We start from the raw sequence: 26,756 nt of genomic DNA on the forward strand, positions 1-26,756 counted from the left end.
TTTGTTGATTCCTGTTATTTCTTTTTTGCTGTTGTTGGTGTGTGTGTTTTCTCTCATTTGATTTGCTGATCTGGGATTAAGTTTTAGTACTTAGTTAATTAAAATGGAAATTAAATATAATCTTATTGTGCTTACGTGATTCCTATCTCTGATGAAACATAGCTGACCTAACATGCTTACTATCTATTTTGCTTCCCATTTCATCAATTAATTTGTTTCTATGACCTTATGCCTATCTACATAGTGTGTAGTATGCCTGACTACATAGTGTTTAGTGCCACCAAAAGAATCCTTTTTCATTTGCTTGCTAGTTTGTATTCTGTTTCTGTCTGTCCATAAAATGTGAGTAGCAAGACAAGAAAACTCATTTGTTTTATCCAATACAGTATCCCAGTGCCCAAGACAGAAATCTGATCTATTGACTAAACTCGTAAACAAAAAAATGCATCCATTCCCACAGTCAGTTGGTGGTTTCCTGTTAGTCTGCAGGACAGCTTAGCTGTCCATGTTAGTCCAGGTTTTTGCAGAATTAGACTTTGCAGGCATACTTATCAACACTGGCCTATTGCTAACAAGATTACTGTAGATGCCTGTGTGTGTGTGTGTGTGTGTGTGTGTGTGTGTGTGCACGCATGTGCGTGTGTGCGTACCCACGCCCTAGGGAGGGCACACACACATTGAGGAGTGATGAATAACCTCAAGTTTTGGTTCTCGTCTTCTACGTTGTTTGAGACAGGGTCTCTTGATCACTACTGTGTAGGGCATGAGAGCTGGCCCATGACCTTCCAGTGACTCTTCTGTCCTTGTCTCTTATCTCACCACAGCAGTGCTGGGGTTAAAAGATGCCACTTCATCTAACTTTATGTGGGTTGCAGATCTGAACGCAGATTTTCATGTTGGCACTGTAAATTTTTTGCCTACTGAGCCTTTGTCACATTTCCTAAATACTTTTAATAACACCATATGCATTTGGTCTCCATTGTAGCTTGCGCTCAGCTTAGTCCTTAACAAATAATGACATCACTAGTGTTTCCTCTTCTGAATTAGTTTCATATAAGGGAAGTTTGAAACTTAGTTTTCCTGATAGACTTTATAGAAATGATCCCAAGGCCACCGAATTCCATGTAAAATTATACACCTCATGCTCTGTTTATTTTAAATGAACAAACAAGAGTGTCAACCCGAGACTGCTTTGTCCTGTCTTAACTTCTGTGTTGGTTTTGAAAGTCTTCATAGCCAGATGGAAAAGGCATGGCTGAAATCAGTGTTTTAGGCTCTTGGAAGTCTACCAGCAACTGAGAAAATGTAAAATATAAAGTTTTTTTTTTTGTTGTTTTGTTTTTTTTGAGACAGGGTTTCTCTGTGTAGCCCTGGCTGTCCTGAAACTCACTCTGTAGATCAGGGAGGGTATCCTTGAACTCAGAAATCCGCCTGCCTCTGCCTCCCAAGTGCTGGGATTAAAGGCGTGCGCCACCACTGCCCAGCAAATATAAAGTTTCTTATCGCCGACATTTTAGTTTGTGACATTAAAACTGTCTCTCTGGCCCCCAACATTCTTTTTGGCCTTGAGGCAGCAAAGCGGAACTATGCACAGTTTAATCATGGACTTCTTGTTTGCTCATGGCAGACGTAGATTTACGTAGTTATTGTTGCCTGTGTGGGTTGGCGAGTTATTTAGATTTTCTATGCTTGGAGGGACTGACCACAAGAATTGCTGAGACATCCATGAGTGAGTTGTTCCAGGTCTATGTCTACAGTGAGTACACAGTTCTTCTACTTCCCGATGATTGTGAAGTTATGGTTATGAGTCATCTCAACTTTATGCCTAAACCATTTGGATCTCTTGGCACGGACTCACCTGTGTTTGGGAGCTGAGCTCAAGGAACGAGCTCTGAATGCATCACTGGGGGATCTTCAGGCAGTTCTCCAGCTGTCTGGGGAAAGTGATTGAACTGAGTTATTCTTTTCATTGATGCTGCCAACCGTGTAGTTTTGGAACATTTAAGGGCCACAGATTTAGATGCAGTTAGGCTATGTGTTGCTAGTGTCTACTAGTGTTTACCTGGTGCAAAGTTCATAGAAATTTTCTATTGAAGCTGTGCATACTTTATTGTTAGGAGGCCATCTATAGGAATAACGACTGATGGAGAACTCATTGTATTTAATAAAAAAAAGGATTATTAAATACCTACTGGGTGTGAGGTTCTACATGCTAGGCAGCTCTGAGAGATACAAGAGAAAGCAAGAAATGATAGTTATTGTCAAAGAACTTAACATTGATGTTAGTCATAAACTTATACTTTGATATAAGTAGTATGCAAAAAAAAGTATTTTTCCCTCCAGAGTTTTGCTATGTACCTATCCTGGGATGGCCTCAAATATATAATCCTTCTGACTCAGCTTTTGAGTGTTAGGATTACAGGCATGTGTGACCATGTCTAATTTAAATACTGTATATTTTATCATAAGACTTTTTTTTTTCCTACTTCTTCCCACATATAGCATGTGGGTGGAGAGATATACCATGCCTTAGCAACATCAAGAAACTTAGGCGTTGATGGACTTTTATCTTTTGGCCATCATAATATGGCTTCTATTTACTTTCATGTCTGTGAAGCATTCAAAACAATGCTATGAATTACATAATAGAAATGAGTGAGTTTTAGTGAAGCTTAGAGAGAAACTAAAGAAAATGACCCGAGCAACCGGAAACTCCAGTAATCAGACCGGAAGTTTGTATCTTTTAAGCGTCCTTCAGTATTTATTTTCTTGGCTTCTTTTTTTCCCCTCCTCTGATGTTGAAAGAAAAGAATACTGGAGGTGCTGAGATTGCTCTCATCTTTACTAAAGGCAAATGGTATTCAGATTTGCTTTCCTTACTGATTTCACAAGCATGGTATTTTATATTTCTGACTCTCCACGATTACTTTTCTTTCTTAGGAAAATCCCCCTCCCCGCTACCCCACCCCCACCTCGCCCTTCTGCTGCGTTCTTCAGCAGAGAGAACACTGCACCTTATAAGTCTCTCTTCCTCCTACGGCATGCTTCTTGATGGCAGCCTTCCTCGCTTCAGCTCAGCTCCCAAATTTAATTCATTTGTTAGGCCTATTTTTACCTTGAGACATGAAATCTGAATGTGTTGCTAAACTATCAGAGAGAGTGCTTTTCTTTGTGCCTTCCATCTAAGGCAATGCGTGCTCCCCTAATGGTATTATTTATAGCTGTGGGCTGTGAAAACGGAGCCCAGGCAGGATGCCTACATCCCCTGTCACGATTTCTCCTTCTTTCTCTCGCTGGCTTTTTTTTTTTTTTTTTTTTTTTTTTCCTTTTTGCTTTTGGATGGAGTAGTTAGTCATTAGCACCGATTTGTTTGGTCGTGAGCAACGGGGTGGGTGGGGGGGAGTAAGCGTGTAAATATGCTTAGTTTCCACAGCCCTCATGTGGAATTTCTGAGGGAGCCACTTGAGCGAAGTAAGCTGTGATTGACAGAAGGATGCAGGTGGATGAGATGTCCTCTGCATCTCTGACATCATCCTTCCTGTCCTAGAAGTCTCTGTGTGTGAACATCTCACTCAGGACCAGATAGGTACGTCTTTGCTGAGGCAACAAAAGGCCGCCAAATCTCACTTGACTGTACAGAGTGATGTATCTTCTATAGGATGTGCCTTTCAGCTTGGCTGCCTCTCTGCTCCCTGCTGTCTAATGGCACAGCTCTGTCTGGAACATGGTGACTGAAGCAGAAGGAAAAGAAACAGTGTTAACCTCTTGCTGGCTCCAATGGCTTCTGTGTGGAAGGGTCATGTATAACTTCCATCCACATTTCATTGGTTATAGCATGTCATCTGCCCACGTAAGAGTTCAGTGCTACATTGTATATTCTTCCCTCAGAGACAAAGGAAGGGAAGCAACAGAGAACTAGGTAAACAGGCCAGGACAGTGTGGGGTCATTGGGGGTACACAGAGAGTAAGCTTTTCCCAGAGCAGAACTGAGTCTCATGACTGAGCACGACAAAGAGTCTTCTTTCTCCAGGAGCCTGGGGAGCAGACATTAGAAAGTCTCACTGCTTGGAACAACAAGGCTGTTGAGGCTCTGTTGAGGTGTGTATATTCCCATTTTGTGGGGCATCTGTATATACTGTTTCATCTACTCGGCTGAAAGATATTCAGGCATTTGGATAGTTTGCCTATGTATACAGGTTCATCTCATTCCCGACTCCTCTCTCAGACTCTAATCTCTGGCTGCAATCAATTATTTATTATTTCAGACATTTCCTGTCATCCTTAAATGCTCAAAGTCAGTGTCCCTGTGCCTAGCCTTGATCAGTTGCCTCTGTGTTCCACTAGCAACCGTCTTTTTCTTGATCCCAAGGAAGAGTATTTGTTTATCTGTTTCTTACTTCATCTAATTCATCATTGTTCAGACGGCCGCCATGGCTCCAGTTTCATTTCTCATCACTCTGCTTATTTGACCAGTTGTGCTGGGCCTCCAGCTGTTTGGTGATTAAGCTCGGTTGGATCACACCCTAGGGTCTCTTCACTCTCCTTTCCTGCTGCTTGGAACGTTCTTCTGTCATCTCTGAGATACATCGAGCTCTTTTTGTATCACCCTTGTCCAGGTTTAACGATCACCCGTTGCTGGTCTGGTGGTGGAGGCTATTCTGGTAGCTGCTCTGGAGGTTCAGGTAGGAGTTCCAGTTCAAGGCTTGCTTGAGCAAGGTAAGTTCAAGGCTAGCCTGAGAAACTTAATGGTACCCTTGCTTAACATAAAGAATAAGAAGTGGTCTGGGGATATAGGATAGCTTCACCTCAAATTCAATGCTGATTACTGTTTAAAAACGAAATGAAACAAAACAACTTTCTCCCTCAGAGATTTTTTTTGACTACTGATCACATTATCTCTGCAAACCCTTATCACTGTCCAGTGCTTTCCTTTTTTACTATCTCTTCTTTTCACAAGAATGTAAGCTTCCGGAGCAAAGCCCCTTTGAGTCTGTTTATCTCTCATTTATCAACACAGAGGATAAGGCTGGTTAATATTAGTGTTAGCTACTCCAAATAAATAGCTCTTATATATTTTGAATAAATTCACAAAACTATAGTAGTTCTTCAAAATTCAGGTGAACACTTCTATTATTGGTAATCATATAAGATTACCAATAATTTTCAATAAAATTTTGAAAGTTCTTTCCAATTTGTGTAAAATTTTATCTTACAAGTTTTTTTTTTTTTTTTAAATTTCTGATACATAGCAAAATTCTGACAACTGTACTTTTGGGATAGGAATATTTCTATAGTCAATGGTACTATGGTCTTGATCTTAAGTGCTCCCTAAATGCTCAGGTGTGCAAGACTTGGTCACTAGCCCAAGGCTCTACCAGGAGATGGTGTAACACATAAAAGGCAGGCCTAGTGGGAAGAAGTTAGATCATTGGGAGCACTTCTTGAAGAAACTCTTGGGATTCCAGGCCTTTCCTTTTCTTTTTTGTGTCTAGTCATGAGGTGAACAACGGTCACCACTGAATTCCTTCCATAATGTACTATTTAGGCATAGACCCAGAAGCAATGGGGCCAAAACCATAATGCAAAATAAACCTTTCCTGTTTTTAAACTGACCTCAGATATTACAATATAAATAGGTTTTATTAAAAGGCTTCATTATGCAAATACTATGGCCATAATTACGATCTATGTAAATCCTACCAGGATTTAAAGGCTCAGTATACATTTCAACCACTTAATCAGAATTCTACGACCTTCCATAACTTACCTGTAGAAAATTCATCTCAAGATGCTATGGAAATTTCTTGGGATAAACTTTTTAGAAGATTCAGTATGATTTGACATACCCATGGAAGCTTTCCTCTAACTTTATTGAAATATATATTTTTCTTCTTGCAAATAGAATGTGAATCAGATTATTACTCTGATATCTTACTTTATTTACAAGGTATATGACCTTGGAAAATTTATTTGAGTTTTCTATGTCTCCATTTCTTCATCTCTAGATACATGATAATACTATTGGCTTAAAGGGTTGCTGAGAAGGTCATTGATTAAACATTAATTGAAGAATAAAAGTCCTATCTAGAGATATTGAACTCTATGGAAACAATGGGCATGAAAGAAAATTCACAGAGACAAAAATGAATTAATGAAAGTTAATACAATAAATACCCATTGGCAAAAGAAATTTTAGTATTGCTTTATGATCTTATAATTTAGTATTATAATTAAAATTTTACATTTATTTTTTAGTGTTATAGTTTAAATGGAAAATAGCTATTATAGCAAAAACACTTTCAATGAAAGAAGAAACTTGAAGACAAAAAGAGTTTATGTTATAAATATTCTTAGAGTTGAAACTTCCTCAGGAACGAAAATAGCAGAGTCAAAATGTAGGTTTGAAATGTCCTGTAGATTTTACTTGTAAATTGATGATTTTGGTTGTTGTTGAAAATTTATCTTAAGCAACTTCATATATCATCCAATGGTCATCTATACTACTTTCAGTGCGTTCATGATATCCTACTGTGTGAAAATACAATTTTACTTGCAAACAGGCTTCTTTTATTTTTTAGTTAGAGTATATTAAGATATTTGTTATTGCAACTCAATGAAGAACACTTTGTAGAAGGGTGATTTTTTTTTTTTTTTTTTTTTAATAAAAGTTACCTTTTTTTTGAGGTAGGTTTTCTCTGCGTCCTGGTGCTTGTCTGCTCTGTAGATCAGGCTGGCCTCGAACTCAGTGAGACTCACCTGCTTCTGCTTCCCAAGCACAGGGACTAAAGGTGTGTGCCACCACCACTCAAAAGGTACATTTCTTGACACTTTTTAAAAAAGATGGATTTCACAAAAAAAAGTACCATTTGGAAAACTACTGTGAAAAAAGGAGACTATGTTTTTCCTATTTCATCCAGTTTCTGATTATCTGGCATTAAGCTGCTTAGTAAAGAAAACCCCGTAGAAATGAAGCTTTTCTTTACCTTTCAATAACATCTGATATTGTGACAAAATGAGAGACAGTGTCTGAGTTGGGCTTTTAAAATAAACGAAGTCCAAACAGTGAAACTCAAATAGCTCAGAAAGAGCACAGAAGGATTGAAATGTCACAGAGAAGCGGTTTGCATTTGATCAGTGGAGATTTATTTGACCTGAGCTTATTGGAAGAGCCATTTATAGTCAAAGGCAAATATAATTTTAGGTCTCCTTCTGAAACCACAAGCAAAACCAAATGTCGTTTCTGTGCAAGGCTGAAAGGAATGGATTGGGAACAAACTAATTTCACACTCATTGCTCAGTACAGCAGTGAACACATTTCATGAAGAGTTGTTCAATGAATGAATAAATTGATTGATGGAAAGGGAATATTGATCTCATAGTCATGACAAGCAAGTGTGAACTAGAGTACTAACGTGAAGTTTTGCTTAAAACAATACACTTTCTACCATCATCTTGTGCATCACGGAGTACGAAAGCGTATCTGAGATCAAGGTTATGACTTAGCATTGTTTTTGCTGAGCACCCAGGGATGAGTGTTGGCACTTGTAGTGACTTACATGTGTGGAGTTGGCAATTGATGAGTAGGAGGGAATTCGGTTACCTTTCCGAAGCAACCACACCATACCAGACACTTAATACTTGCCAAATGCTTTCCCATTTTATAGGTGTGTGTTTGTGAGAGAGAGGGAGAGAGAGAGATGTTAAAAAAGGAAGAAAGAAAAAAGAAAAGACCAAACATCTCTCAAAGGTAGAAAGACAAGATTTAGCTGGTACAACCTCCACTTCTGTATCACCCAAAGCCCGGGAGCACCATGGTACTTACTTACCGCCTGACTTTTGAGTTTATATTCCAGTAGTATCTATTAAAATAACTCATGATCCAACCATAGAAATAGTTGCTGATACTCTCATAACACGTTAGAAGTCGTGCCTTGAGGAATATATTCCGGTCGATATGTTCTATTTTGTATCATCGCTTTCTTCTTTTCCCTTCTAACAATATCCGTGACTTTTCTTCATTCTGTCATTACGTTTCGCCACGTACCAGAGTGGTGATTTCTTCCATCCCTGTACCCTAAGTAAAGTATGAAGTCTTTCAGGGAAGAAATTTTTAAAACATTTGTATGAATGTTTACTGAACATTATATGTTTGTATTTATTATTATTGGTATAGCTTAATAGTATTTATATGGTGTTATATAATATTGTGTAGCATCTATAGTATTACATAGCATTTATATTATCAATGTCAGGTATTGTACCAATCATATCAAGAAGAATTCATTTTACTTTCAGCGACATGCCATGAAGCAATTCTGCTACTATCCCAATTTTGTGGTTAATAAGTGGTGGAGACAGGCTGAAGCCTAGGTGGTCTGGCTCTGAAATGCCTGTTCCTTTCCACTCTACTCAGGACCTGACACACACAACTGAATGCTTGTCATGTGTGTCATATCCTGGCTCATGTGCAGGAAAGGGAAATAAATAAGGAACACATTTCCCTAGGACAATAATGTGTTTTTATTTTCGGTATTAACAGATACAGAAGAGACTGTGTCAATAGCATTTGCAGTATAGTCAGAGTCAGTTCCAACAGTGTAGCCCAACCCAACCAGATGACAGTAAGAAATCTCCAGCCGTGGTATGACTTGACAAACTCCTGTCAAGTCAGAAAACTGGCTTTTTCTCTGCTTCCCTCTTTCATTGAGTCTTGCAAGGCCTGCTTTTCTTTGTGTTTCTGAACACAGCAAGACTGATTCTTCAAAGTTTGGTTTTGCCTTTCTTGATTGATCCCTTTGCCTGGAATACTTTGCTCTTAGCTTTTCATTGGCTGACTTCCTTTCACCATTTGGTCCTGAGGACTGATCTCACAGTCTCAGCTAAACTGCAGTCACCTCTCCTGGTTTTAGGTCGATGCTGTCAGATCCAGCTTGTTTGAGTTTCTTCACAGCGAGTCAGTCTCTTGTACATTTGCTTGCCTATACCTTCTTCCATTTAGAACATGGGGTCCCATCCATTTTCCAGAGTTTCTGGAGTGTTTTCCATATAGGAGTTTCCTGAAAATGATGCCACACAAACTGTGCACATGATGTTTAAGATGCTGCGTTGGAAAATTGATTGGTTATTTTAGTAGAGAATTTTCAAAACTTGATCAGTCTTTTCTTTCCTTTCTTTCTTTCTTTCTTTCTTTTTTTTTTTTTTTTTTTTTGGTTTTTTGAGACAGGGTTTCTCTGTGTATCTCTGGCTGTCCTGGAACTCACTCCGTAGAGCAGGCTGGCCTCAAACTCAGAAATCTGCCTACCTCTGCCTTCCAAGTGCTGGGATTAAAGGCGTGTGCCACCACTGCCTGGGCAGTCTTTTCTTTCTTAAAAGACAGGATCTAAAGTGTCTCAGGCTGGCCTCAAACTGACTAGGTGGCCAAGGATGACATTGAATGTATGTTTTTCTTGCGTTCACCTTTTGAGTGCTAAAGGTTATAGTTATACATTAACATTCTGGGTTTATATGAAGGTTCTAGGGTATTGATGGTGAAGTATATAGTTTTCGTTTTTGTTTTTTTGATTTGTTTATGTTTCAAGATGGGATTTCTCTAGCTCTGGCTGTCCTGGAAATAACTCTGCAGACCAGGCTGGCCTTGAACATAGAGATCTGTCTGCCTCTGCCTCCTAAGTGCTGAAATAGAACCCAATGGCTTTGTGAGTACTAACCAACTGTTGGACAACGGAGCTACATCCCATCCTAGTAGATTTTATAAGAGTAATTTTGTCTGGGTGAGAGTCCTTGTAAAGAGGTAATTCTAGCTTACCAGGTCAACCATGCAGCTTAAACAATGAACATGAGCTCTCAGTTTGATTCAATAGTAGCATCTACCTTGCCTGTAGAGATATTTAAACACATATGCATTCATGTGGAGAATGAGATCACTCTTAGTCTCTAAATAAGAGCTGTTTGTGTGGTTCTTATACAACAATATCTGAACAGTTTTTGGTCTTTACTAAAACTCTTGGTGAACATTTTGTTGTTGTTGTTAATTTTAAGCAGCACCCTTTCTATTTAAATATGCAAAAATGTATCCCTAACATCTCACAAATTTACAAGCTCAATTTCTCAAGACGGGGATGATACTTAGAGGAGAAAATCACTGTAATGAAATTTCAGGTTACCATGGCTACCTTTAATTAAAGTCTATCTGTTTGGGAGCCATTAAATCTAGCTAAAATGTGTAATGATGCTTTTGTGGCAGAGTATTTGGATTGTTAATTAAATACAGTTGTGACTTCAACGTTGCCCTAAGAATCTACTGGTATCTGTCTGTCAAGTGAAGACGTAGGTTTTACCTAAGATTAGGAGACAAGACTCCCACTTCTTAGTGTACACAGCCACATAATCTCCAACTTTTGTTTGGGGTAGGTTGTAAAAATGATGAATTTCAGTCCTTTGATTAGGGAATGTTGTATGATAAAGGTGAAGGGATTGTGAAGTCACTATAGATTCTGTGTTAGTCGACTTTGCCCTATTAAAAGGAGACCATTAAACACCCTGCAAACTCATGATTAGTATGGCACAGGTCAGAGTAGCTCAGACCTGGAATCAATATAGGTGCCCATTAATAAATGAAAGGATAAAGAGAATATGATGATAAATACACAATAAAATAGTATTTTTCCATAAAGAATGGAATGATTTTGTTTGCGGGAAACGGAGAACATCATGTTAAGTGAAATAAATCAGATTTGGAAAGACATGCTTTCCATGCCTTCTCTCTCACACACTAAGTCAGGCATGGGTACAGTCATGGCAGTAGTAGGGGACAAGTGAGGTGGTGGGAGGACCTAAAATAGAAGAGGCGAATATGAGGGCAGTGGGAGGGATATGACTCCAGTATGTAAAATGTGTGTTTGAAAATGCCATAAAGAATCCTATTGTTATATACAATTAATGAGCTCTAATAAAACATAATCAGGCAGGCTATTCTTCACGCAGAAGTTAATGCATGGCTGCTCCCACAGCAAACATTTCAAAGATGACAATTAACAAGACTTAGTAATCATTTTAATTTTACCAGAGGCACATAGCATCAGTGAAGTAGATCCTTCCGAATTCCTTATAACTCAATAGATTCCTTTAATTTTGATTTTTACATATTATTTATCATTTTGAATATACTCTTTGAGAACTATTTTTTTTCTACCAGTCATAATCTGACAGTGTCCTTCACATGCAGCACGGCCTTAATAAATCTTAATAAACAGTATGGCACGGTTTACCTGGGACCAGCCAAACAGTAAAGAAAAATCAATTATGTCCAAGATGATTATGAATATCCGTGGGCTGGTAAATGCTTTCAAGGGAAGCCATGTGGAACTATCAAGCTAGTAAAGTCAAGGTATTTGTGTGATAGACCACAGGAGCCATGTATAGTGTCAGCTATTATGAAATTATCTTTAAAGGAGCATCCATTATATTGTGTCTGATTTTAAAAGGAGACTATATCCACGCTGCACAGTGAGAAGCTAGTCAGTGCTCCAAAACACTCAAAGTGTTCATCAAGTGCTTTGGGGCCTTCCATTCATCCTAGCTCCAACCACTGGCTATCCCCAGAGACGGATGCGCTCCATAACTACTTCCCAGTTGTCCCCATCTTTAAGAAGGGGCTCCTTCCCTTCCCTTCATTCTGTGTGTCTTCTTCATTGCTTCGTAATTATTTTTATTGCATTAGTCTAAGCTGGTGGTGAAGTATCTCCAAGAACAGGCTTAAAGAGAACGATTTTGACTTTCCTATAAAATTATAAACCTGTGTCCATGGAAACAGAAAGAAAAGCAAACTCTGAGATTTCCTTCCTTTTTTTTTTTTTTTTTTTTTTTTTTTTTTTTTCTTTCCTCGCTGATTGACAGGAAAGAAAATAACCAGGGTTGTAATAGCACAATTACAGGGTGCAGCAAATCCGATATTCCAGGGGTCTTGAAGGTACAGCCCCAGAACCTATGAATGTTTGCCTAATATTTTAGATCATAGGAAGTATGCCTTGGTCATTGTTAATCTCAGTATAAGATTCTAATCTATTATAACTAGTTAACAGTAGGATGTTGAGTTTTAATAAATATCTGTTCGAATGAAATCACCACGACATCTCTGAAACAATGAAAGTGCAGTTATTTGTGAATACTTTTATATTGGAACCTGCTGTGTTAGTAGAATGTTAGGGTCTGAATCGGTTTTACGAACAGAAACTTGTTTTCTCACCTTGCTTGTGGCTGGAAATCCAAGATCTCTACTTAAAGCCACTGGTTTAAATTGTTTAAATTCTGTTTTTAAACTATTTGTTTGTTTGTTTAGTGTGTGTGTGTGTGTGTGTGTGTGTGTGTGTGTGTGTGTGCGCGCGCGCAGGTGTCAACCTCAAATGTCTTTCCTCAGGCTTCATCTACCTCCTTTTCGGAAACAAGGTCTTTCATTGACTTGGAACTAGCTGACTAGGCTGTCTTGGCTGGCTAGTGAGCCCCCCAGGGATCCACCTTCCCACAGCTGAGATGTATAAGGTTAAATAACCACATTTAACAGTGAGTTTGAGGGATCGAACTCAGGTCCTCGTGGCTGTGCAGCAGGAAGTTTACAGACCGAGCTATCCCTCCCAGCTCTTGTAGGCAAGCTTTGCTTTTCAAAGCATCAGACATGGCTAGAAAGTTTGCGTTGTGAATATTGATATTACGGAACAATTTGTACTATACTGAGTGCTAGTTTGATTCTTCTGACGATAAGTTAAATTCTAAGGAGTACAGTCTGTGAGAAGTTGGGAGTATTTCCCAGGAGAAGCAAAGTTTATTAAGGTGCTAACATGGTTTTATAAAATCATGCAATTTGCATACCGTGATGGTTCATTTATGTGACAACTTGAGTGGACTAACGGTGACCCAAATAATTGGTAAAACGGTATTATGAGGTATATCTCTAAGGGTATTTCTGGGTTATAATTTAAATCATTGGGCTGAGTGAAACAAATACTTTTCATCAATGCAGGCAGATATTGTCCAGTATCCTAGGGTCCTAAGTAGAAGAAAGAGTAGAAGAGGGGCACATGTACTGCTATATAGTTCCTTTTCTTTTGCGCTGACCCTTGGAGAATCTGGCTTTTAGACCACTGGACTCTGGAACTCACACCAGCATCTCCTGCTCCTCCTCTGATCCTTCTGTGGCTCTCCTGATTCTTCACCCTTCAGAGCCAGGCTGTGGGCCTTTGGGGTTTCCTTAGTCTTGTGAGGATGTCACTATGTTCTGATTTTCAATTCTGTGAATTGTGGAACTTGTACACAGGTCCACAATTAGAGACAATCAGTCTCTAGTTTAAGAATACACTCCATAGCCAGGTGCCCAGCACTCAGGAGGCAGAGGCAGGCAGATCTCTGAGCCCAAGGCCAGCCGGCTCTACAGAGCAAGTTCCAGGACAGCCAGGGCTAGAGAAATCCTATCTTGAAACACAGAAACAAAACAAAAACCAAAAACGATATACTTCATACACACTCCACTATCAATGCCCTAGAACCTTCATTCATGTTTTGGTCTAGATATTAATTTCTGTAAGCGACCATTGACTACTTTTTTTTTTTAAGCACATATTCAGTGTGTGAAGCATCTCTGTTTATAATACTCCTTTTTTGGTGATTGCTTTCTTTGTTCAACATTACAGTTATGAGAGCCATTCACATTACGGGCAGCCGTAATTTTCTTTATTTCAAATCTTCAATAGCGTTTCATTCTATGAGTACTTTGTCCGTTCCACTGCTGGTAGATATTTGGACTGTTTCCAAGTTTTGTCTATTATGAATTATATCACTGTGGACACTCTCCAATTTGCCTTCTTCTGAATTTATATCTCTAGGCAGCATTCTGGATCATGAAATATGCGTATGGCTTAGCCTTCCTCTTTCAGTGAGACGGATTTTCAAAGCACTTGTATGGACTTGCAAAGACCGGATATGTGTGGACTCTAGTTGCAGCACACACCTGTGAATGTGAGATGTACCTTTTCACCCTGGGGCAAGCCAGTTTCGACACACACCTTCGTATTATCTACATTATTCATATGACACAGTGTTTTGAGCCCCAAGAAAAGCTGGAAAGAAAGAAAAAGCTGCATGCTGGGGTGCATGCCTGTGAGTTCAGCACTCTGGAGGCTGAATCAGGAGAAGCTTGAGTTTGGAGCCAGCCATGAATGAAGCAAAGGAAAGAAGACAAAGGCTGCCAGAGTTGTGGAGGAGATCTGAATGTAGTTTGGCCATCTATGATGTCACAAATTATACTCCTGTGGGGGACAATTTCTAATGCTTTGATACCCTGATTTGTTGGATTATAAGGATACCATGATTGGGTAAATGTAACACAATGAAAACATTCGGTAAACTACAGAAAAAAAGGACACTCTCTGAAGATTCAAGAAAAGGGATACTACGCCAGCATTAAAACATCTTGTTGCCTACGCTTTTATGAATCTCCACTGCCTGCATTGTCTGCTTCATCTCTAGGGCACATCTACCAACATACTCATGAAAAAGTTAAAACGATTTAGATACTGGTTTGTGTATGTATATGTGTTTGCCTGCCTATCTGCCTGTGCACCAGTGTGTGAGCAGATGACTGCTGAGGGTGGGGGAGGGTGTTAGAGCCCCTGGAACTGGAGTTACAGGCAGGTATGAGCCTGCTCAGTGTGTATGCTGAGAACTGAATCCCTGCTCTCTGCAAGAGAAGCACCAAGCCATCTCTCCAGGACCTGAAAAAGCTAAATATATATACATATATATTTACATGTAAATATTTATATATCACATTCATAAATATATATATATATAACATTCATATATACATATGTAAATATATGTATATATATTAGTCTTTGAAGTTAAGTCTTTGATATTATTACATCATCTCCCTTCCCTTTTCTCCCTCCCACTCTTCTCATGTTCCTCCCTCCCCATACTTTCTCAAATTTATGACCTGCATTTTTAAGTTGTTGCCACACACACATATGAGTGCACATGTGGCACATTGCTAAACAGGTAAGTCCAACTTGCTTAGTCTGTATAATGTTAACTGTATGTATATGTGTAACCACAGACCTTCTCCTTGTGCCCTACTCCCTCAATAACGACTTGGAGGCTTATTTATTCATGAATAAATGCATAGGCCGGAAGCTTTGTCCCCCTTCTCCCAACTAGCTTGTAACTTATATAACCCATTTACACTATTTTATGTCTGCCACAAGGCTAGTTACACCTCCTCCTCAGTTTCATGCGTTAGACTTCCTCAAAGTCCAGGGCAAATCCCTGTGTCCCTATCTCGGAGAGTTCCAGTCTTTCTGCTCGATGTCCCACCTTCTAATCCTGCCTTAGCATAGTGGCCATCAGCTTTTTATTGACAGGCGCTGCTTCCACACAGTGCAAAAGAGATTCTCTCTATATACGTTATTTCAGGGATGGCTACTTGGTATTGGCCAGGCAATTTCAGTGCGCTTCCCTGGGGAAGAATTTCTCCTAGGCTTCCTGTCGTTCTCTGTCTAGGGTTGAGACCCCATGAGATTTCCTCACTTCATGCTAGCCTGTCTATTGGAGTCATCCTTGTTCAAGACTTGTGGAGGAGTGATGCTGATGAGAGTTCATGGGTGTGGCTTTTCTAGGAGAAAAAAAAAACATCTCACAGCAAACTTCTGGTTCTGGCTCAGGAATCACAGCGGGAGAGAGTGGAAAGACTGAAAAAGTTGTTTTGATTTAAAAGCGTCTGGAGAATTGAAGAGGAAGAAGTCAATGTCTTAGCCTCTGAGTTCTTTCTTTCCTTTTGTACTTTTTGATCTGATCTAACACACTTTACCCCAGAGATGCTGAGGAAGAAGGCCAACTGATTTGCCACCCGTCAAAGCCCACAGACTTGAGTTAATGTTCATTAACTCAAGAAGTGACACCAAAGTCCTGACTGGCTATGGTGACAGGGATCCACCTTAGAGCCTCAGAGTTGCCATGAAATGCTGGATCACGGAGCTGGGCCATGGGACCACCTCTCGTCCCTGTCTCAGAGAAATGGTGGCGAGGAAAGAGAGAGTAGATACTTTCTGAACAATGACTTTTTATTTTTCTTTTATCTGCATACTTTTGTATGTTTTGAGGGGGCAAAAATCTAGTCTAATAACTTCATGAAGGGGAATTCCCCAGGGTTTAAAGCTTCTGCGTACTTAAAACAACACTCACCTGTGCCATTCTGCTGGGTAACAGTAGCTTCAATAAAAGTTGGCTGTGAGGGAGGCTGCATTGGATGCAGGGAACTGTGTCTCTCTGGGTTTGCTTGCTAATTCTGTCCCCCACTCCCACTACATGAGCCATCTGGAAGGAGGGAGCAGGCTTCAAGTTAAATTTGGACATCTATGAGGCATGAGATACGTAGTTGCTCTCCTCATTTGAATTGAAAATTTGATCCAATTCTGGAGACTTCTCAGTTAGCAGCAACCTTCTGGATTGAACTATAAATCTGGAACCGACCGGGACATTATTTGCTTTGGTTTCACAGGGCAAAGTGCTGTCTCACACCTAGGAGAAAAGCAATAGAGGGACAGTTGGGTCATTGCCACACCTGTCATCTTTCCTTTAAGTAAAGCATCCTGCAGAACTTTAAAAATGGCTCTATGCCTAAGTTATCATAAGTAAAACAGTCGGAAAACCTGGGCTCCTTACAGGGACTTCCTAATGCTATTCACGTAGTGTTAGCCATAGCTACTGTTACAACATTAGTCAGCTAAGGTCATAGTTTATAGGACGAAAATAAGAGGAAAGCCAAGCGGTGGTGGCACATGCCTTTTATCCCAACACTTGGGAGGCAGAGACAGGGTGGATCTCTGAGTTCAAAGCCAGTCTGGTCTACATAGGCAGTTCCAGAACAAGCAGAACTAGGTAGTGAGGCCCAGTCTTGGAAAACCAAAGAATCAAAAAACCAAAAAACGAAACCAACCAAACAAACAAACAAAAACCCAAAATAAATAACTAAATAAGGAAATAAGGACAGAGAACCAACGACCACAAAGCAATCAATACATCATTGCAGAGAACGCCAAAGCACACAATTCCTGCTGCTACCGTGACTGACTTAATCGCCCGTTAACTTCAATTTATACCTACACAGTAGCTAAAGCTAAAAGGCACTAATGAGAACTTCAGCAGGAGCTGAGGTTTGCATCAAAAGTATACTTACTTTCCAGAGGTTATAATGTTAGGTGCTGAAGGAATTTCTAGGCCCCTTTGGTCTAGGTGGAGAGTTCTGTGGGGGTTATGCTATTATTTGGCAGTTACTTTCCTAGTAAAGCATAGCCAAGTCATTTCAAAAATGCATGTAACATATAAAAGATGGATTCAAGAGCAATTTCATATTCCTCCTCCTCCCTTCCCTGGTGGAAGTAGGGATTGAACCTAGGGCATTGTGCATGCAAGTCAAATGTACTGCCCTGAGCGATAGCCCCAGATCACATTCCTTCTTTTCTAGTAGGATACAGATAACGTGGGGTAGACGACACGCAGGAACTCTACAGAAGAGTCATCACTACCAACCACTCAGAGTTTCACAGCTGGAAGGGTAAGTGGGGATTTGTCGCCCATAATCTTTTCTCTGTGTAGACGAAGCAGAAGATGTTTACAGGAATCGACTGGAGCTGAACAGCATGGCTGCTATAGCTCCCATCCCCCATAGTCAACTTGTGTAAAGTTTATGGGATAGCTTTCATATCCAACAAGCGAACACTGAGAAATGGAAGGGGAAACTGCGTGCTGAGAGAGTGCATGCATACATCTGGTAAAAAACATGTTTTGTTGTATTTATCAATGTCCGTCACTTTTCTGAGTTCAAAAAAAAAAAAAAAAAAACCAAAAAAACTGGATATGTCACTGAGAACTACACTTTTCCATATAAGACGTAGCTTAATCACAACATAGCAACATGTCTAGCAGGCCATCTAATTATTTATGGATTTAATAAAAACATGCAAGGGGATAGAGACTGTCCTGCAGGCATGGTTTTGCCCTCATGCATGACATTCTTCTCCAGAAGAGCGTAGACTCATTACATGATGTTCTACTGACTCTAAGGTCTACAATTCTCTCTCTAGTTTGATATCTTTATGCCAAGAGACATGCTAGAATTGCAAGAGTGCCACAGATCCACATTCTCTTTTTTAACTGAAATGATTTAAAGAATTTCATCCATGAGTACTGTATTTGTGTTAGCACCTCTCCTGATCTCCTTCAATTCTTCCCATGTCTCCACCACTCCTTCTCAGATATCTAACCTCTTCTTTAGTTATTGTTTCACACATATAAACATGTAACGCTATGACCCGATGGCATTTAGTGTTTAGGGATGACCACTCGGATTGAGTAACCTATGAGGGAGCTTGTCCTGAGAGAAGACTGATTCTCCTTTTCTCTGCATTTACTATTTACCTGTAGTCTCTCATCTAGGAGTGGGATATTATGATATTTCCATCCCTGTTGGCGTGTCAACTGATGCTGTCCTTGTGTGGGTCTTGTTTAGGCGACCATATTGCGAGACTTCATGGTCATATATATATAGAAGACACTATCTCACAGCAGATGCACTGGTCCTCTGGCTCTCTTTCTACCTCAGTTTCTCTGCAGTTCCTTGAGGTTTAGGCACAGGGCTTGTGTGGAAGACGTATTAGTGTGTGGGATGCATGGTCAGTGGTTCTCTACATTTTGGATAGTTGTGGATTTCTGGAATGATGTCTCTCTGCTGGAAACAGAAGCTTCTTTGATGGGATGTGAGAGCTACGCTTACACATGGGTACAAAGATGAGCGTCTAGAATGAAGTTAGATATGGTTTGGGTTTAGGAAAGTAGCTGTAGTAGGTTCTCCTTTCAGGTCCACGAGCTTACCAGCTATGGAGAGTTAGCTGGCTTTGCATTATCAGGCAGGAACTGCCTTCCATTGAGCAGGCCTTAAGCCCAATTAGACAGCCATTGTTTAGGTATTGCTTTGACTTCATTTTATTGGAATAGTTTTAAATATAAAGGCTAGGAATGGTTGTATTTTGGATAAGCTATTTGGATTTATTTTTATGATTTTTTTTTGGTTTTATTTTATTTTGTTTGTTTTTGTTTTGTGTTTTGTGGTTTTTGTTTTTGTTTTTTTTTAGACAGGGTCTCTTGGTTGGCTCTGCCTGTTCTAAAACTCACTATGTAGACAAGGCTGCTCTCAAACTCAGAAAGAGATTGGCATGTCTTTGCCTCTCCAGTGCTGAGATTAAAGGTATCCACCCTATACCCTCTCCCTCTCCCCCCATTTGGAATTTGCGTAAAAAGATAATGTTGTCTTTTATTTGAGCTTCATACTTCCTTGTTATCTTGTCATTTAAATCAAGTACAATAGACATCTTGAAAACTCCTTACTGTGAAGGTTTCTGGGGATTTTGTGATTCTAACAGAAACATAAATTTGTAAGAAACTATATTCTTCTGGGAAGCATTGGCAAGCCACATGTGGGTTGTGTTCCAGCTGTTTGCTTATGGCAGTAATGCTTCTTAAAAAGATTAAAATATAATAAATAAGTCAGGCAAATTGGTGCATGCTTACAACATCACATTTTGTCAGAAGGACTTCCACAAAGTTCAAACTCAGTTTGAAGTGTACAGTGAGATTCTTCACAAAACCAAACCAACCAAACAAACAAAGAAACAAAAGGCCCAACCAAATAAAACACAGAAGTTAAGTGTACATAAACAGAAACTCACACAAGCTCAAGACTCAAAGTCTAAAACACACAGTTCATATTTGTGTGCATGTGTGTGTATATGCACACACCATGTGTACAGTTTGTCACATGTGTACACATATATGTGGATATTGCAGCCAGAGTTTGACATTCAGTGTCTTCTATCACAGTCCACCTTATGGGTTTTTTTTGTTTTTTTTTTTTTTTTTTTTTTTTTTTGTGGGTGCTAAGTCCTCATGCTTGTATGGCAGGGACTTTACTGAGCCATCTCCCAAGCACTTGTAGTTTGTATTTTTAATTTATGAAACAATGTTTCTTATAATATGATTTATACTTTATTAACATCTGCTATACATTAATACTTTCATAATGAATGGACACATAGTTGAAGTATTTTATCTCTATCTGTAACCCAAAAGTTAGCTTATATCAGGCACCTTTAAATGGACACATGCACATATCCAAACCCCACAAAACCACAAAATCAGAAATCATCACATATAAGCAAAAGACCAGGAAGCGAGAACCTAAACAAAAACAAATAAAACCCAAATAAAGCAACATACGGCAGAAAAGAATATCTTCAAAATTACCATTGAGTTTGTTTTGTGTTGGCCTTCTATTGCTAGGCATGGGGTCTGCACTTAAGTGTGGTTTATATACCCAGTGAGACTCCACTAGAGAAAACTAAGTTTTCCTTTGCACGTGGTTGTCATTTGAAGTTAGTTAGGTTGGCTAGAGGTGAGCGCTCATGGTCTTCATTTCTCCCTCTTCAGGGCCTTACCCTCGGTCTGTGGAGAGCAACCAATAAAATAGCCTTGGTGTCATTTTGTTTCCTGTTCCCACGACCTTAAGTTCTGTTGGCCCAGAAGTTCTGGATCCAGAGCGGGGAGAGAGCTCCTGCCAAGAGATACAGCAAACATCCCATTGAACTGAAAGCTTGGACTTCCCCTTGGCCACTTTGGGTTTCTGATGCCCTTAAGTCAACAAGCTAAGAAAAGAATTACAGTATTAGGAGGGATGGACTTATTCTTGGTTGTCAACTTGACTCCATCTAGAATTAACTACTATCCAAGTGGCTAGGTATACCTATGGGGGATCGTTCTTCATTAAAATCATTCTTAATAGAATGACCTGCCTTTAATCTGGATCTTTTGAGATGGGAACACCCACCTAAATCTGGGCCGCACCTTCTCATGGTGGCCTGTGTAAAGGATGTGGATAAAGCTAGCTTTTTGCTTTTTGCTCTTTGCCTGTCCTCACGCCCACTGGCGAATCCATTCCTTCACTGGCATTAGAGCCTCCATCATCAGGATTCCAGTGTGTACTGAAGATCAACCAAGACATTCAGCCTTATTGATTGAACAGATTTTTCTGTTGATAGACAGCCATAGTTGGACTCACCAGACCACAGTCTGTAAGCCACTCTAATAAATCCCTTTTAGACACACAGAAGCACACACACATGCACACGCATGCACATGCATGCACACTCATTCCATCAGTTCTGTTCCACTAGGGAACCCTGACTATTATACTTGGCAACAGCCTGGGTTGTTTGGTGGTTTCCTTGGGGTCCCTTTGGCCAACAGCTAACTTGGATCTAACTCATTCCTGACTCTGGAGGTTCCCCTTGGTGGGTAGGCTTTATCTTGCCTGTTATTTGGTGATTCCATTTAGATTTCTTTCATGTTTGCATACATTTTTAAGGAGTTGCTTCTCTAAGAGGTTTCCATAGGACCTCTCAAATGGCCTTTGGTGCTAGCTGTCCCTCCCCACATTCCCTCTGTCCTCTCCCTCTCCACTCATCCTCATGTTCCAGTCCCCCTTTCCTAGTCACTCTGTAACTCTTTTATTCTTCTTATTCCCTTCATCTATACCTAATCTCTGTAGTTATATGGATTTAACATGACTTTAAGGACTTAAAAGGTAGCATCCATATATATGAGGATATATTCGGTATTTGTCCTTTTGGGGTGGGTTACATCACTCAGGATGAATTTCTTTCTAGCTCTATCTGTTAGCCTGTGATTATCTTTATATTCCATTGTATAAATGTACCATGTTTTCCTTATGCATTCATCTGTTGATGAACATGTAGGCTGTTTCAATTATTGTTTGCTATTTTTGAATAGATCAACAATGAACAGGGATGAGCAAGTGTCTCTATAGTGGGATATAGACTCTTTTGGGTATGTGGCCCAAAGTGGTATAACTGGATCTTGAGGTAAATTATTTTCAGTTTTCTGAGGAGCCACCACACTGATTTTCATCGTGGCTGGACAAGTTTGCACTCCCACTAGCAACGGATGAGTGCTCCCTTACGTACCCCACATCCTCGCCAACATGAATTGTGATCTGTTTTATTGATCTTAGCCATTCTGGCAGGTGTGTCTATGACAGAATCTCAAAGCAGTTTTGGTTTGCATTTTCCTGATGACTAAGGAGGTTGAACATTTTAAATGTTTCTCAGTCACCGTGCTTCCTCTTTTGAGAATTCTCTGTTTAGTTCTGGTTCCCGTTTTTTAATTGGGCTGTTTTCTTAAAATCTAGTTTTGCTTGTTTGTTTGTTTATTTTGTTCTTTAGAAATTAGCTCTCTATCAGATTCTTAATTGGCAAAAATTGTTTTCCATTCTGTAACCTGGTACTTTGTCCTAATGATGGTGTCTTTTGCCATGCAGGAGCTTCCTAGTTTTATGAGGTCTCATTTATTAATTGTTGACCTTAATGCCTACACTAATGGTGTTCTGTTCCAAAAGTCTTTCCCTGTCCCAATGACGTCAAGACTATTCCCCACTTTCTCTTCTATCAGATTTGGGGTATCTGGCCTTACACTGTCGTTTTGTATCCATTTGGAGTTATGTTTTACATAGGATAATAAATATGGATCGATTTGCCTTCTTCTATGTGCAGCTATCCAGTTTGACCAGCACCATTTGTTGAAGATGCTGTCTCTGCTCCACCCCAGTGGGTATTTCTGGTTTCTTTGTCAAAACTCAGGCGATAAAGGAACATTTTTCTCAGAACCACCACAAAGTATCAGATTATCTCATTATATAAAAATTGCTTTAGAGTTAAAAATCACCGTTAGCAGCAATATAAATTCCCATTACAATAAGTACAGAATAGCTCTTCATCATTTGATTCTGTTTTTCTTTTTCTTTCTTTTTTTTTCATGATTATCTCCAGGGCCTGCTTTGTGTTTCAGTGTTATTTTGCTAGAGACCACTTTACATAGGCTTTCCTGGATGTTACGCTCATTTTAAAACCCAGGTGCACATTTGCATGAAAGCGTTTGCAGGAGATAAAGACAATCGGTGGTGGGTAGGAGTAACTGGGATCTTTCATGAAAACAGTGCAGCTTCTTAAGAGAGAGGTTCACCACCAAACGAAGTCGAGGCGGGGTGCTGTCTACCTCTGACATGTTCTGTGCAGAGACATGTGCGAAGAACTTGTACCCAGCAAACTACACTGACGTTTAGAAACCCGATAGAAGCCCCACCAGTTTCCCAGGAAGTGGAGTGGTTTCAATGGAAACACCTCTAGACTGCTGGGATTTAATTGACCACACATGGTGGAGAATGTGAGCGGAAGAGCTCCGAGGATTACATTCAATTCCTGCAAGGAAAAGCCATCCAACTTAAACAGGAAGGAACACCATTTGAATGCTAGAGATGGAACAAAATTGCTGTAATTTCTCAGGTGGAAATACTCAGGCCGCTTGATATTTTCTTTATGTTTTCCTGCAGAAAGGAGGGGGGGTGGCGGGGAGGGGAAGCAAAAAAAGCACAACGAAAAAGACTGTACTTGAATCAAAGTAGGGAAAAACTTTAAAAATAGAGCAATCAGAACTGGAAGGGAAAAAAGGGTACCTCGAATTTCTACTTCATAATTTGTGTTGAATTCAATTAGCAGTGATGGATCTGTTTTGCCTCGTGTTCATTAACCATCAGCACCACCCATGGAACCGTCATATTAATCAGCTATGACTGTACTTTTCAGGTTTCGAATCAATTTGTTTATCTAATTAATATGAGTGCCTCTCACTGGATGCCATTAGGGTTTCAAAGAGTGTTAATCGAACGAGTGTTAAGAAATGAAAATATTGTTTTAAAAGCTTCTAATAGGATAGCAAAATCCAAAACATCAACAAAACCTCCCACATGGAATTAATAAACTAGCTGGAGGTTGGATAGATAGATGTAAGGGGACATATTCATACATATAGGCAGCGTTCTTTCCTTTGTATGCAGAGGGTAAGGTAGAGTATCCGCACAACAGTGATGTAATTCATTTGTTTTTAGCTATTCTATTTGCTAATAGCCTATGACTGTGGGCAAAATGCCTTCACAGTTTTGTGAACCTCCACTGTTTTTTTTTTTTTTTCTTCATACTTTTTTTTTTTTTTAAAGAAGAAATAAGCAAGTTCTCCCTGACAACTTCCTATGGGACTTAAATAAGAGGATGCATCAAAGTATACAGTAAGAAGTCAGATAACAGGCTAGAGGGATAGATATCTCAGTGGGTTAGACCACTTACTCCTCTTGCAGAGGACCCGGGTTTGATTCCTGGCACCCCGTGGTGGCTCACAGAGATGTTTTCACTCTGAGCAGGAATGGACAGGATACCCATATATACACACACATGAAAAAATGTTCATATACATAAAGTAAAATAAATAATAGAACCAAGGTAAATAAATAAAATAAATTCTTTATAAAGAAATTAAATAATCACATCAACTGAGAAATATGCAAATAATGTTGTTAGTTTTATGCTCTGAATGCCCAGCCATAGGCCGGCATGTGTTGGTCTAGAATGCTAGCACTTCCTGCTTAAGGAATTCTTTGTTTCTTTCTAGGTCTTGATGAATTACTGAACACTCGTGTTATTCTTCTTGGCTGTTGCAGAAAAGTAATCAGAAAAAAATCATTTGAGTTAGTCGGCCAAGCCCTGGTACTGAGAGTTAATTTTGGCTCATTGTGTCCAACATGTTTAAAACTGTCGACAGTTTTTGTTCTCTTCTTTTAACAAGGTCAGAAGTTTAAAAGCAGAGAGATTTTCTTGGTACAGTGTTTGCTTCTTTCCGTTTGGGAAACATCATTGTGCACAGACGTCTTTAACGCTGGAGCTGGCAGGGTGCTGCGGTTGGGAGCAAACAATGAGAAGTTTCTTTCTGGCTCAGCCATATGGGACAAGCGCATCTCCAACTCCCACCCCCGAACCAACCCAGGAGCTGACAACCCACCTTCCCTTTTCCAATCTCAAAGTCTAGAGGGCTCTGGACAAATCCTGGGAGGACAGGCAGTCTGGGGATAGCACCAGGGAGCTATGGTTCTAAGAAATTCCCTCTCTGAAACCTGTCCAGGCTCCCAGCTCAGAGCCAACATGGCAGACTTCAGCTGCATCTGTACAAACAGATGCATGCAGTTTTCTGAAGAGCTGAACCTCAAGCCTACAGATCCGTTGAATCAGAATAAGAGGAACGTAGTATTTAGAATGCTTCTCACGAGCTTTGTTGCATCCCTTAGATGTTCAATAAGAAACTTTTCCAACAAGTTTACTCCACTGGGGAACTATCATAATACAACTGCACATGACAACAAACGCAGAAGAATTTCTGCTTGTTCTAAGGGGAAGGACCAGGCTAATGAGAATGCAGCCCAATCTTCTGCTTCCTTCCGTTTGAACTAGACGGTTATGGAATAGAGAATGCAGTAAGCTCACACATGGTACATTACAGAACAATATATCTACTGAAAGAACTTTTGGCAACTTAGCCTTCTCTTTCTTCCCCTCCTTTCTCCCTCCTCTTCTTCTCCCTCCTCTTCCCTCCATCTTCTGTGGTTCAAGGCATTAAATTAGTGTTGCTTACATCAGCCTTGGTGAGGAGTTATTTATAGGAGCACCGATGACTACACCACTGAAGAAAACATCTCCCCATCCTCCAGCAAGCATTAGCTTCCTCCCTGGGAGGCTTTTTGGGGCTCTTTACCATTTATGACAGTTTTTATAGCTCCGTCCAGGGAGTGGCACTATTAGAGGGTGTGGCCCGGTTGGAGTAGGTGTGGCCTTATTGGAGTATGTGTGTTACTGTGGGTGTGGGCTTTAAGACCCTCATCCTAGCTTCCTGGAAGTCAGTATTCTGCTAGCGGCTTTCAGATGATGTAGAACTCTCAGCTTCTCCTACACCATGCCTGTATGGATGCTGCCATGCTCCCCCCTTGATGATTATAGATTGAACCTCTGAACCTGAAAGCCAGCCCCAATTAAATGTTGTCCTTACAAGAGTTGCCTTGGTCATGGTGTCTGTTTACAGCAGTAAAACCCTAACTAAGACACCATCCATGACTGAATGCAGATAGGTCACATCTTTGATAGGTCTTGTGAAGGGAATCACAGCTGTCATGAGTTCTTCAGTTTGATGACCATACCTTGCCCAGAAGGCCATGTTGGACAACATTCCTCCTTTCCCTTTGGTTCTTTGGTTCTTTCTACCTCCTCTTCCATGATGTTCTTTTGAATCTGACAGGGCTCAGTATAGATGTCTGTTAAGCAATGCATTCAGACTGTATGCTTACTTATTAAACTTCCAAAGTGGGGAGGCTTAAATCTAGCTGAGCAAACCCCAGGCAAGGTTTTACCTTTGGAAGTTCACTTTGCCCCCTGCTCTCTAAAAAAGAATAAGAAATAATATATATTAACCTTATAAGCCATATTATATAGGTTCAAGTGAGTAAATAGCAAAAGATTGTAGCCAAGAAGACATTGCATGTAGATATGCATTTCATCATTTTTCGTAAGCATGAAAAACATAATTTAAATTAACAAGTAGTAAAGATGTTTAGCCATTTCATTTTTATTGACAATGAACTAGATAAATGAGCTGTCTCAAAAGAACATGAGGAGCGTATTAATTAAAAATTATAATTTTGTGGTCTTTACCATCAACACGTTGACATTAAACTCAAATTAATTATGCTCCCTTCATTTTATTTTATT

The 26,756-nt window shown here is 39.8% G+C and overlaps 1 long non-coding RNA gene across 3 annotated transcripts in view; it reads left to right on the plus strand.

Annotated features, from left to right (window-relative positions):
• The window catches only part of LOC143436131 (uncharacterized), a 65,768-nt gene that overhangs the window by 9,110 nt on the left and 29,902 nt on the right, over positions 1 to 26,756 (plus strand). For all 3 annotated transcript variants that reach the window (XR_013106336.1, XR_013106335.1, XR_013106334.1), the window contains one exon: positions 4,617 to 4,716. This is a non-coding gene — a long non-coding RNA (uncharacterized LOC143436131). The remainder of the gene's footprint in view (positions 1 to 4,616; positions 4,717 to 26,756) is intronic.

This window comes from Arvicanthis niloticus, chromosome 22 (genome assembly GCF_011762505.2).
Source record: "Arvicanthis niloticus isolate mArvNil1 chromosome 22, mArvNil1.pat.X, whole genome shotgun sequence".
In the NCBI taxonomy this organism is placed as follows: Eukaryota; Metazoa; Chordata; class Mammalia; order Rodentia; family Muridae; genus Arvicanthis; species Arvicanthis niloticus.